This window comes from Leuciscus leuciscus, assembly GCF_965113295.1.
Source record: "Leuciscus leuciscus genome assembly, chromosome: 23".
NCBI classification, from domain to species: Eukaryota; Metazoa; Chordata; class Actinopteri; order Cypriniformes; family Leuciscidae; genus Leuciscus; species Leuciscus leuciscus.
Window position 1 is genome coordinate 9228004 of NC_138747.1, and position 10419 is coordinate 9238422.

Here is a 10419-nt window from a genome sequence, read left to right on the forward strand (position 1 = left end):
GTGCAAAATGGCAGACAATATCATGGATGGCAGTTCTTATTTAACAATTCAAAAGGGGAATCAACATAATCTTGTATAGTCGAAAACCCTAGTTAGTGTTCAACAATAAGGATGGCACACTTGCCTTGAGTCAGTTTTGGGCCAGGTGACCGAACTGTCACTTGTCCTATTGGATTAGCTCTATCTCTTGCATTGGCTTCCAAAGTTAAACATTTGGTTTTCTGTGACATATGGAGAAGAATGTAAATTCTGCTTGTCCGATTTTTAAACGTCAAATACATTATCTGGCTGATAGTAATTTTTTGCTGCCTTGCTGTTTCCTGTATAATTATAAACTGTATAACTTCTAGTAGCTATTATTATAAATTCCCTATGTAAAGAAAATTTAACATTTTATGGCCTGACCACATGCTGAAAAAATCTTTACTGTTGAGCCCTAAATAGTGTAATTAAAAATGATAAATTCATCAAAGTCTCCAAGTCATCCGGATGATTTTATCTCCTCAATCTTTGTTCTTTATTTGCCCACAATATGTTTCCTCCCTTGATATATCTGTTGGCTATAAGTTTTTTTCTTTTTTTTCTTCGCAGCCCTCCTTTTGCTTTCTTTTCACACTCTCATTTCCCACAAGCTGTGCTCACTCTTATGTTTCCATTTTGCTCAGTTTATTTCAGAATCTCACATTAATAAATAGTTGTTTATACAGCGTCTTCTCCCAAATCTCCCAGTACTGCTTTAACAGTGGCTTTGACATTGTTGTACCCATGGTATTCGGCAAAAGTGTGATTTAAGGAAGTGCATTGATATGTGGTCTGATTTACTGTATATCATTATTTTATTGATAAGTCATAGCAGTTGCATGCATTTCCACCTCAAATTTGGGCCTAATGTTCTTAGAGTGGCATGCAAAACTATTTAGCGGGATCAGAAGAGAGTAAGAGATACTTTTATTGCTTGAGGTGATTAAGTTCCTCCCATAACAGACCTTTGACACACAATAAAGGCTTTGACAAATGTGGTCCTTGAAGTCTGAACTGAATGAAAAAGCATCTGGTTTGGAGTGAATGAGCTAAGTAGAAGCTTTCCACAAGTCGGATCTGCTTAATCTGTGTAAAGGCATGCCACAGAATGTCTTGGATTTCCAGAACTGCTCATTTGGGTGACTAATTACATTTCCATAACCGTTGCAATGCTCGACATGAGCTTGAGCTCCATCGCTAGGGCTTCTGGCAGAGAACAGGCACTCCTCACCAATCTCGTCCTCTTCTGACACTTCTGGCACTCAGCCTCAGATCATTTATTGGTATGATCACATACTTGACAAGGTGGCCTGAACCCCAGATATTTTCCATGACAGGGAGGATATAATGATAACAGATTTACTCAGTCAAAGATAAACAGCCCTGAATTTGCTCCAAGATCTTGAAATGGAAAAGCTCCCTTACTTGTGCTTATTTTAAGCTGATTAATGGGAAGACATGAACAAATGTAAACAGAGTTGAACGCATTGCTTTGAAGTAAGCAACCTACACCACGCTGATCTGGCTATGCCTACAGATGGAGTACCATATATGGGCATCTCGACTCTGGATCCTGGATCCTAGACAACTGGATGATTTTATATGGTGCTACGTCAAATCAGTGTCCTTTACTCGTAATTTAGATGGAATCAACCATTTGGATTATTTTGCAAAAGAAAAGTCTGGCAATAAAATAAATGATTTGTTTTTAGAGGTTAAAATAGGCCAGATTATTTAGTACATCCCATTTTGAAAGCCAAAAAAATCATAGATTTGGCAGTAAGGATGTCAATAAAGAAGTGAGATGAATTAGGACCCTAAGACATCTCAGTGTTGGTAGTCAATTTATTTGTGTACACTGAAGTAGCCTTGTTTTCTCTTACTTGCTTTGGTTATCATTAGAGTAAATCTATAACTGGCCTCTAATCACATGAGCACAAACCAGTCTTAAAAACACTAGAATTTAGCACTATAAACACTAGTTTGAATTTGGATCCCTGTTAATGATGTATTAGCATTGAGTGTTTCTTCCTGATGGGGGGCTGTCAAAGACATGAGCAATCCATCTGTGTCCTCTTAGGGTTTTGTCATGCAGAGTAATGAATAAGTTTTAAATGTTAATCTGGCTGCAATTTAGGGCTATGTCCTTGTTCAGTAGCATTTTTTTTATTTAATTTTTTTTACATTTCCTCAATACGCAGAGTAACAAGCAAGAATGAGTGTATTGCCAATGATCTTGTTAAAAGAGAAAGAATGAAATTTAGACATGGGGGGGACAGAGAACACAGAAATAGTATGTTAGGCATGTTTATCTTGGCTTATGCAAGACTGGACTTCACATTAACACTGTACATGGAGGGAACAAAATCTCTAGGGGGAGGGAATTTCCATCAATACTAGTTGGAAAATTCCATATATATACATTTGTGTAGGCTCTCAAAATAGTCAGAAAAACACTACAATTATTTTGAAATCCCCTAAGATATTTTTCTTTATTCACAGGCAGAGATTAGTTTTTTGATTGGCTAAAAAAGTCTATTGATCGATTCTATTTCCCCCCTGTCTACTGCCTTTCACATATTTACATTTTTTTTACTGAGCTCAAGGCTGTTACATATATTTCCGTGATGTCTGTCAGGTAATAAGGATTTTTAAAGTGTGGCCTTTTCTGAAAAACGCTTCCAGCATCTTTAGTTAATTCAATTTTACAGTCAAATGTTTAGTTAGGGTCTTCAATAAGACACTGCGACATGACCTTTGTTGTAAGGACACACTATGTCCATGTGCCCTCATGAACACTTGCCAAAGTTCTTGCCTCTGCCTCCGGCTAATTAGATGACTCGTTCAGTGGTCATGTGACACTGACAGTGAACCTTGGGCAGTGCATCTCATATGAGCACTCTGAAACAAAGTGAAAAAAATGTAATGTCCGCAACACTGCTTTAAACTCCCATATTTAATATAAAGGCAACGTTTCGACCCTGCTGGGTTTTCTTCAGGCAAATCACTCTGACACAAAGACACGTGGGTGCAACTGATGAGTTGAGGAAAACGGAAGTAGAAAGAGGTCGCCCCCCCCCCCCCCCCCACAATCTTTTACAGTCAAAAAAATTATGTTCAATTATAGACAAAAAGTAAATACTTGTTATTTTTACAAATTATTTAGGGACGTTGTAGTCTTGTACAAACTTAAATCAATTTAGCTGACTAGATGCAATGAAAATTACATAATGCTTCTCTGATAATATCATTATTCATCTTGGTACATTTTACCCCCTGTTATACAAAAATAAATGCTGTGTGTTGTTTCTGTACATCCAGTTATGGTCAATAACCTACTCACTGTGTCCCAATGTGAATGGATTAGATAAACAGCCAATTTACAAATTAAAATGTATTGCATGATGTCATTGGCAATTGTGTTGCATTAGCTTATTTTAGCTAAGTAAACTGAACAAGGCACAGAATCCTTATTTGGGACTAGGTTTCTCGCTTTTTATTGGTCTCAAGAACTATGTCCTGATTCTAGAAGAGAAGGAAAGATGCTCCCGGGTTTATCGTTATGTTTTTGGAGCTTGTCCTTCCTCCCCCCAGTCGAGGAGGAGAGGGCACACTTCTGTCGCTTGAGTCTTCTGCCAGCTCAGAGCTGCACAGACAAACAGCCTGTCAGTTGATTTCATGTGACTCGTTGCACAAGGCAAAGATACAGTCAGCAGCAGTGCACCATTAAATCACTGCTCCCATCTCTGCTGGGAATATTAATCATATTAGGTAGCCCCTTTTGGCCAGTTATTATCTTATGATCATCTATGAGTAATTCAGATTATTTACAGAGGATTCCGAGCCTGCCGAACACTTGTGACTTTGTTGTACGTGTGTTTTCGAATTTTCATTAGGAGATCAACCTTTTTTTCTGAAACATCTTGATGATATAGGTTTACAATAAAGCCTTTTAAATATATGGCCTATATGGGGAAGTACAGTAGAGATCGGGTTGTGTAGCTTTACATAACGTGATAGTCATGGCATTAATGCATTAAATGTTTATGACACCGTACTGGCGAGAATGCTCTTCCACTTAAGGGAGGTCATGAAAATTTGATTAAATATGGAAAATGTGCTTTTTTTTCTGGTTTGATGACATGAATCAGCAGTTGGCTCGCAGAGAGCCATCCACCGTCAGAATAACCCTCGGTGTCCCTTAAAGGCGAGTTTGTTCTTAAAAGATCTTGGTGAATCTCTGAGCATTACTTCTGCCTGTTTAGTTTAGTTTAGTTCATTCGTGATGAAAGCTGAACATATTGAGTGATGGTGATTGTTGGACAGAGAAAGTATTGTGTTTATGTTCACAAACCATCATTCAAAATTAAAGGTGCAGTAGGTGATTTTCTACAGAATTATTTTTTTGTTATGCTGTTTGAAAGTCTTCTCATATCCTGACAGCAATCACTATGTTAAAGGATAACTCTCGCCAAAATGCAACCTAGGGTCTTTTTGTTAATCTACCAGAGGCAAACTTTTTTTTAAAAGCATAGCTTAATTAGAATGGAAACGCCACTTTTAAGTTTGACCATATTTTCGTTTTCGGTCAAATTGCCTTTTGAATGGGAGTGCTTGGGGCACTTCTATGATAGCATCAAAAATCGCTATTTTTAAAACACTAAGAAGGCTCGACACAACATGAAACTTTGCTCGAAGTATCACCAGGGGCTCTACACATGAACTGGTGCACTGAGAACATTGTTTGAATGCACAGAGTTTACTAAAAATAAAGATTTTGAACAACTCACTGTAGTTGTGTGCGCCGGCATTTTGACAGTCAAAAATAGTCGATCTCCAAATGCAACGTAACAGGGAGGAGAGTAAAGATGGAAAGATTTGATACTTCGAGCAAAGTTTCATGTTGTGTATCGTGTATTTTTAAACGAAAGATTGCCTCGGGTAGATTAACAAAAAGACCCTAGGTTGCATTTTGGCGACAGTTACCCTTTAAGCAGTCTAAATGTATTTTTATTCATATATATATCGTCTGTGTGAGGCGTAGGACTATAAAATGTTTCTTCAATCATTGCATTCGGTCCGAATGAAATGATGGAATGTGTTCCCTGTCAGTTAACGTGTGTTTGCGTACCACTGCGCAGCCTGTTCACGCAGACATCATACGTCATCAGCGCTCATGTACGCTGTGCAGACAAACAGCAACAACCTAACTTTCCTTCTGACAACTACAAGTGACACTGGCAAAGTTTAAGAGATACTGTAAAGTTTCTCACCGGTGAATGACACATGATGTAATAACGTTGTCTCTGGTCGTATCGCTTCTGGTCATGTGTTTTGGAGGAGGCCTGGCTTTGGACGGCAATTTGCAGGGAGGGTGGGATCGTATGCTTTCAATGCTAGCAGGCTAAAGTTAGCATTTCCCAGATCACCTATTGCACCTTTAAGATTTCTTTGTCACTATATAACATGTTGCACATACTTTGCATTCCCCCTTAGTGTTTTTTTTTATAATTTTTTTACTGCTGATGCTAATAATGCTAGTGACATGCAGCGATACATCTGATTGGCCTCTTCAGTGGACCCTGTCTTTGAAAAGTAGGAATTTTTATTTGATTTTTTTTTTCAGCTTATTTCAATTTGTAAAAAAAAAAAAAAAAAAAGTAAATTCTGCAATATTGACCAAGAATTCATTACAAAAATACACACAGGGCATATACATATTTGTAATTAACAGCAGACGGATTGCAGCCAGGCTGCTATATATATGACTCAATCACTATTCCCCTTCACGTATGATAACAAATATGGTGCTTAAAATTAGAGCTGTGGAAAATCTCTGCAGAATTTCATGGTGAGGAGTCGAAGAGAATGTTAACAGTCATTTGGCCCACATTCATTCAGCTATGTTGTTGTCGGCATAGAACATTTTTTGGGTCTGAAAATGATTTTCCTGACAGGTTATGGTTCAATTATTCTTATAGTCAGACCAGCTTTCAACCTGAAAAATGACTTCAAGAGGTTCCATACATGCTTTCAACCTGCCCCCCCCCCATCTCTCTCTCCCTTCAGTCTCTCTCTCCTCTTACTATAAGGTTCTCCTCTTTTCCCCCCATACTTATTTGAACACTTGCATAAACTCCATGATGTATTTTCCATGACTTCAGCCTAACAGCAACACGAGGGCAGGCAGGAAGATGGGAAATATCCTCCTACAAACCATGGAAAAATGGATCACAATGACAGACAGCTATGTTTTCTTGCATGTTTTACTGTAGAGAGGAGAAACTGGCTAAAATTAAATATATGTGGAAGGAGAGGAGAACTCCGATCCGCCGTAACCTTTATTTCATTGCGTGCAGAGGCCGGGATCTGCTCTCTGGCTCTGAGATATGTCCTAGAAGCTTCACACAGCAAATCAAATGGCACCCACACAGTGTTGGGGAGTAACAAACTAAAAGTAGCGATGCTAATGCAGCGAACTACGTTTTCATTAGTGTGAATGTAGCTCAGTTGTTTTTAAATCAGTGTAGCTTTGCCAGTTTAGCCAAGCTCCTTTTTCCAGTGAGTGGTGTAGTTGTATGAAACGCTACATCGTTGTCACATTATATTGCGCAGACAGCTTTATAGCCAAGTGAACTGACGCAAATGCACACTCCTGTCCTCCATCTCATGTAGCGTTCCTTTCAGTGAATCATTTTTTTTATTCATTGATTTCTTTAAATCATTTTGTTTAAAAAGTGTAGTTTTTCAAAATTGGATATTTTATTTAGTGCAAATTTATTAAAGTTCATTAATTTGAGAGAACTGTTGAACTGTTTATCAGTAATATTATAGCAAAATATTTTGTTTCCTGCTGTTCATCACTGTTTTCTACACTGTTTTTTTTTTTTTTTTCTGATCAGCCTTTTTTCCTTATCAGAACTATAATTTTACTGCATATATTTAGTACCGGTCAAAAGTTTGGAAACATTACTTTTTTAAATGTTTTTGAAAAGTCTCTTATGCTCATCAAGCCTGCATTTTTATTTATTTATTTGAATTCAAATATTTTCTATTTTAACATACCTTAAAATATAATTCATTTCTGTGATGCAAAGCTGCATTTTCAGCATCATTACTCCAGTCTTCAGTGTCACATGATCCTTCAGAAATCTCTCTAATATGCTGATTTATTATCAATGTTAGAAACAGTTGTGCTGCTTAATATTTTTTTTATAACCTGTGATACTTTTTTCAGGATCCTTTAATGAATAAAAAGTAAAACAACAACATAAAAACAGCATTTATTTAAAAAAAGAAATCTTTTGTAACAACACACTACTGTTCAAAAGTTTGGGGTCCGTCATTTTTTTTCTTTCTTTTTTAAAAAGAAATTAATACTTTTATTTAGCATGTGTTGAATTGATAAAAAGTGATAGTAAAGATTTATATTGTTCGATAAGATTTATATTGAATAAATGCTGTTCTTTTTACATTTTTATTCATTAATGAATCCTGAAAAAGTATCACAGGTTCCAAAAAACATTAAGCAGCTCAACTGTTTCCAACATTAATAATAACTGAGTATCAAATCAGCATATTAGAATGATTTCTGAAGGATCATGTGACACTGAAGACTGGAGTAACGGTGCTGAATATTCAGCTTTGCATCACAGAAATAAATTATTTTTTTAAGTATATTAAAATAGAAAAACAATATATTTCATTTTAAAAATATTTAACAATATTACTGTTTTTCTGTATTTTTTATCAAATAAATGCAGGCATTATGAGCCTAAGAGACTTCTTTCAAAAACATTAAAAATAGTTACGTTCCAAACTTTTGACCGGTACTGTATAAGTGTGTAATTACAATACACATTTGCACATTTCACTACCTTTGTAAGTGTGTGTAAGTGACAGACTTGAAAAAAATTTTTTTTTTTAAAGGGTAGCCTGACAGTAGTCTAATTACTTAATATTATACCATAGCTTGTATCTTTGTAAGATTTTGAAGTAGCTTCTCAATGCTGCACGCACAGCAGCAGATCTGCCACTTCAAATTCTTGTTAAATTTGTTGACTCCCATTATTACATAATATAATGGCTCACCCTTTTTTCTGCTTCCCTCTTTTAACTTCAAAACCTGAAAACCATCCTGCAGTGAGGCTTATTAGGGAGATAACATGGAATGACTGAAGCCTTCCGTGATACACATACTTTTATCATCCTCTCATCAGCTTTCTGAATGACAGATTGTGTTTTCATGCTCATTCGCTCAGCGGCTGTCAGGCTTCCTGCCTGATATTCTTTTAATGCATTTCTCGGAGGGGGGCGGGGGAAGATGTGTGGCTTTAATTATCATCTCTCGTTATTGTCACTGTCGCCATCCTCATCACAGACCTTGCCAGTTTGTTGTGGAGGAGCACAGATTGCATTTAAGTAGTCCAAAATAATACCCTCTCAAGTGTATCCAGGAATAGGTCTTGTTTTCTGAAGTGCTGTTATTTCCATTCCGCTTCCTCTATGTCTCTCCTGATCTGTTCTAGGCCAGTTTTGTCCTTGGACAACATCAACAGTAAAAATTCAGGAGGGAAATGGATTTTTCCAGACAAATCTCGCTTTTAATGGCACGAGCTGCTTACCTCCGTTTGGGGATTTTCTCAAGGCTGGTTCAAATCTATTGTGTCCTCAAGTCAAGTCAAGTAAATGGAGGCAAATACTGCATATAGGCGTATAGGGCTTGGCAATATATCAAACATTCATAATATATTTGCAATAGTTTTTTTATTACGTTTAACTGCTCATTGCACCATTCAATGGCATTCAGTATTTGTACACTACCATTCAACAGGTTTTTATGGATGCCTTGATGACTAGAAAGTTCAAAAGAACAGCATTTATTTGAAAAGGAAATCTTCTGTAATTATTTTTGAACAATTTAATGCATCCTTTAAAAAATCTAACCTTTAAACAGTAGTTACTGTTTAACAGTAACAGTATACAGTAATATATGTTATTACATTGGTCCAAAATTGTTAATTTAATATATAATTTTTTCTTAATTAATTTTTTTGTTACAAATATTGTGATGAACATGCCTTGATTAACTCGATTTTTATTGTGCTTCAGCTCTTACATTAAACATTTTGAATCTACTTTTCAAAAATGTTCGTTAAAATTCATAGTTAAAATAATGGTTCCTCTTATTAAAACTGAAATCACCTGTTCAAAGGCTTTTCAAAGGAAATACGCTTTTAGATAGAATTGGCCTATATATAAAATTTTATATCTATGGGTCTATAAATGGTATCCAACAATAGTGTGGACACTCTGACACTCCTGGTGTCAGCCAGAACAATTTAGCGAATTTTGAGAAATATGATAATATACTTCCCCCCCTCAAAAAAAAAAAAAAAAATCTGGCAAAAATAATCACATTTGTAAATTCCTATTAGAAGCCAGTGCAGCGGCTGCTCTGCAGTGTCCCTTAGGCCGGAAAATAAATTACTTCTGACTAAATCCAACGGCTGACTGTTGTCAGGCTGTGATGTATGTGACAGGGGACTTTTTAATGCAGTAAGTTGTTAAGGAACTTTTCCATATTTTCCACACGGGAATGACAACATTCCATCAGAAGCAGTGACAGAATGGAGATGGAATTATATCCTCCACTGGTTAATGGATGGATGACATTAGTGCCAGGCTTGGTTGAAACGTATGCTGGCTTTTCATCCATCTTTTTATTCCATTCTAGTTGTGAAAGGTTTTTCCTAACAAAGAAAATGTTCACTCTTTGCCCTTATAAATCAACTTGGCTGTTCATGAGCTTTCTCCTACCACCTTTTCCCTGAAAGGAGTTGACATCTATGCTTCATTTAAATCTTTTTTTGCTCATGTATCTTTTCCAAATGCTTTGGTTTAATTCCACTGTCAGGCCTGGATTTGTAAGCGAGAAATAACAATATTTTGCATTTCTTAAGCCATCGGACAGATTAGGGTGAACGTGGTAGGCAAAAAGAAGAGGATTAGGAATGTAACCTGGTTTTGAAATAAGCCATCTGTCCACCTGTCTTGGTCACACTGGGTTGGGTATTTGTGTTTCTGGCATATCTAAAGATCTGATGTACATCATGTGATTCAGAAAAACATGTGATTTTAAAATAAATAATCACTGCACTGGGCATCCAGCTCGAAGAATACAGCTCCAGATTTCAGTGGAAAATGACAGGGTTCCGATTACAAAAGCCATTGAGACTCCACAGGTTAAATTAGGTACAAAGGTCATGACACTTTTGCACACCTCAGAAATGTTAAACTACCTGGAAATCATAACAATTCATCAGTCATACATATTTGTCGCCTTCATTTCCTGGAGTAATCAGATGAAGATGAATGTCACCGCTGATTCATCTGTGA

The 10419-nt window shown here is 36.5% G+C and overlaps 1 protein-coding gene across 7 annotated transcripts in view; it reads left to right on the top strand.

The window, feature by feature from the left end:
* slc8a1a (solute carrier family 8 member 1a) overlaps positions 1-10419 on the top strand; it is a 54430-nt gene that overhangs the window by 7633 nt on the left and 36378 nt on the right. The gene's annotated exons all lie outside the window — the stretch shown is intronic.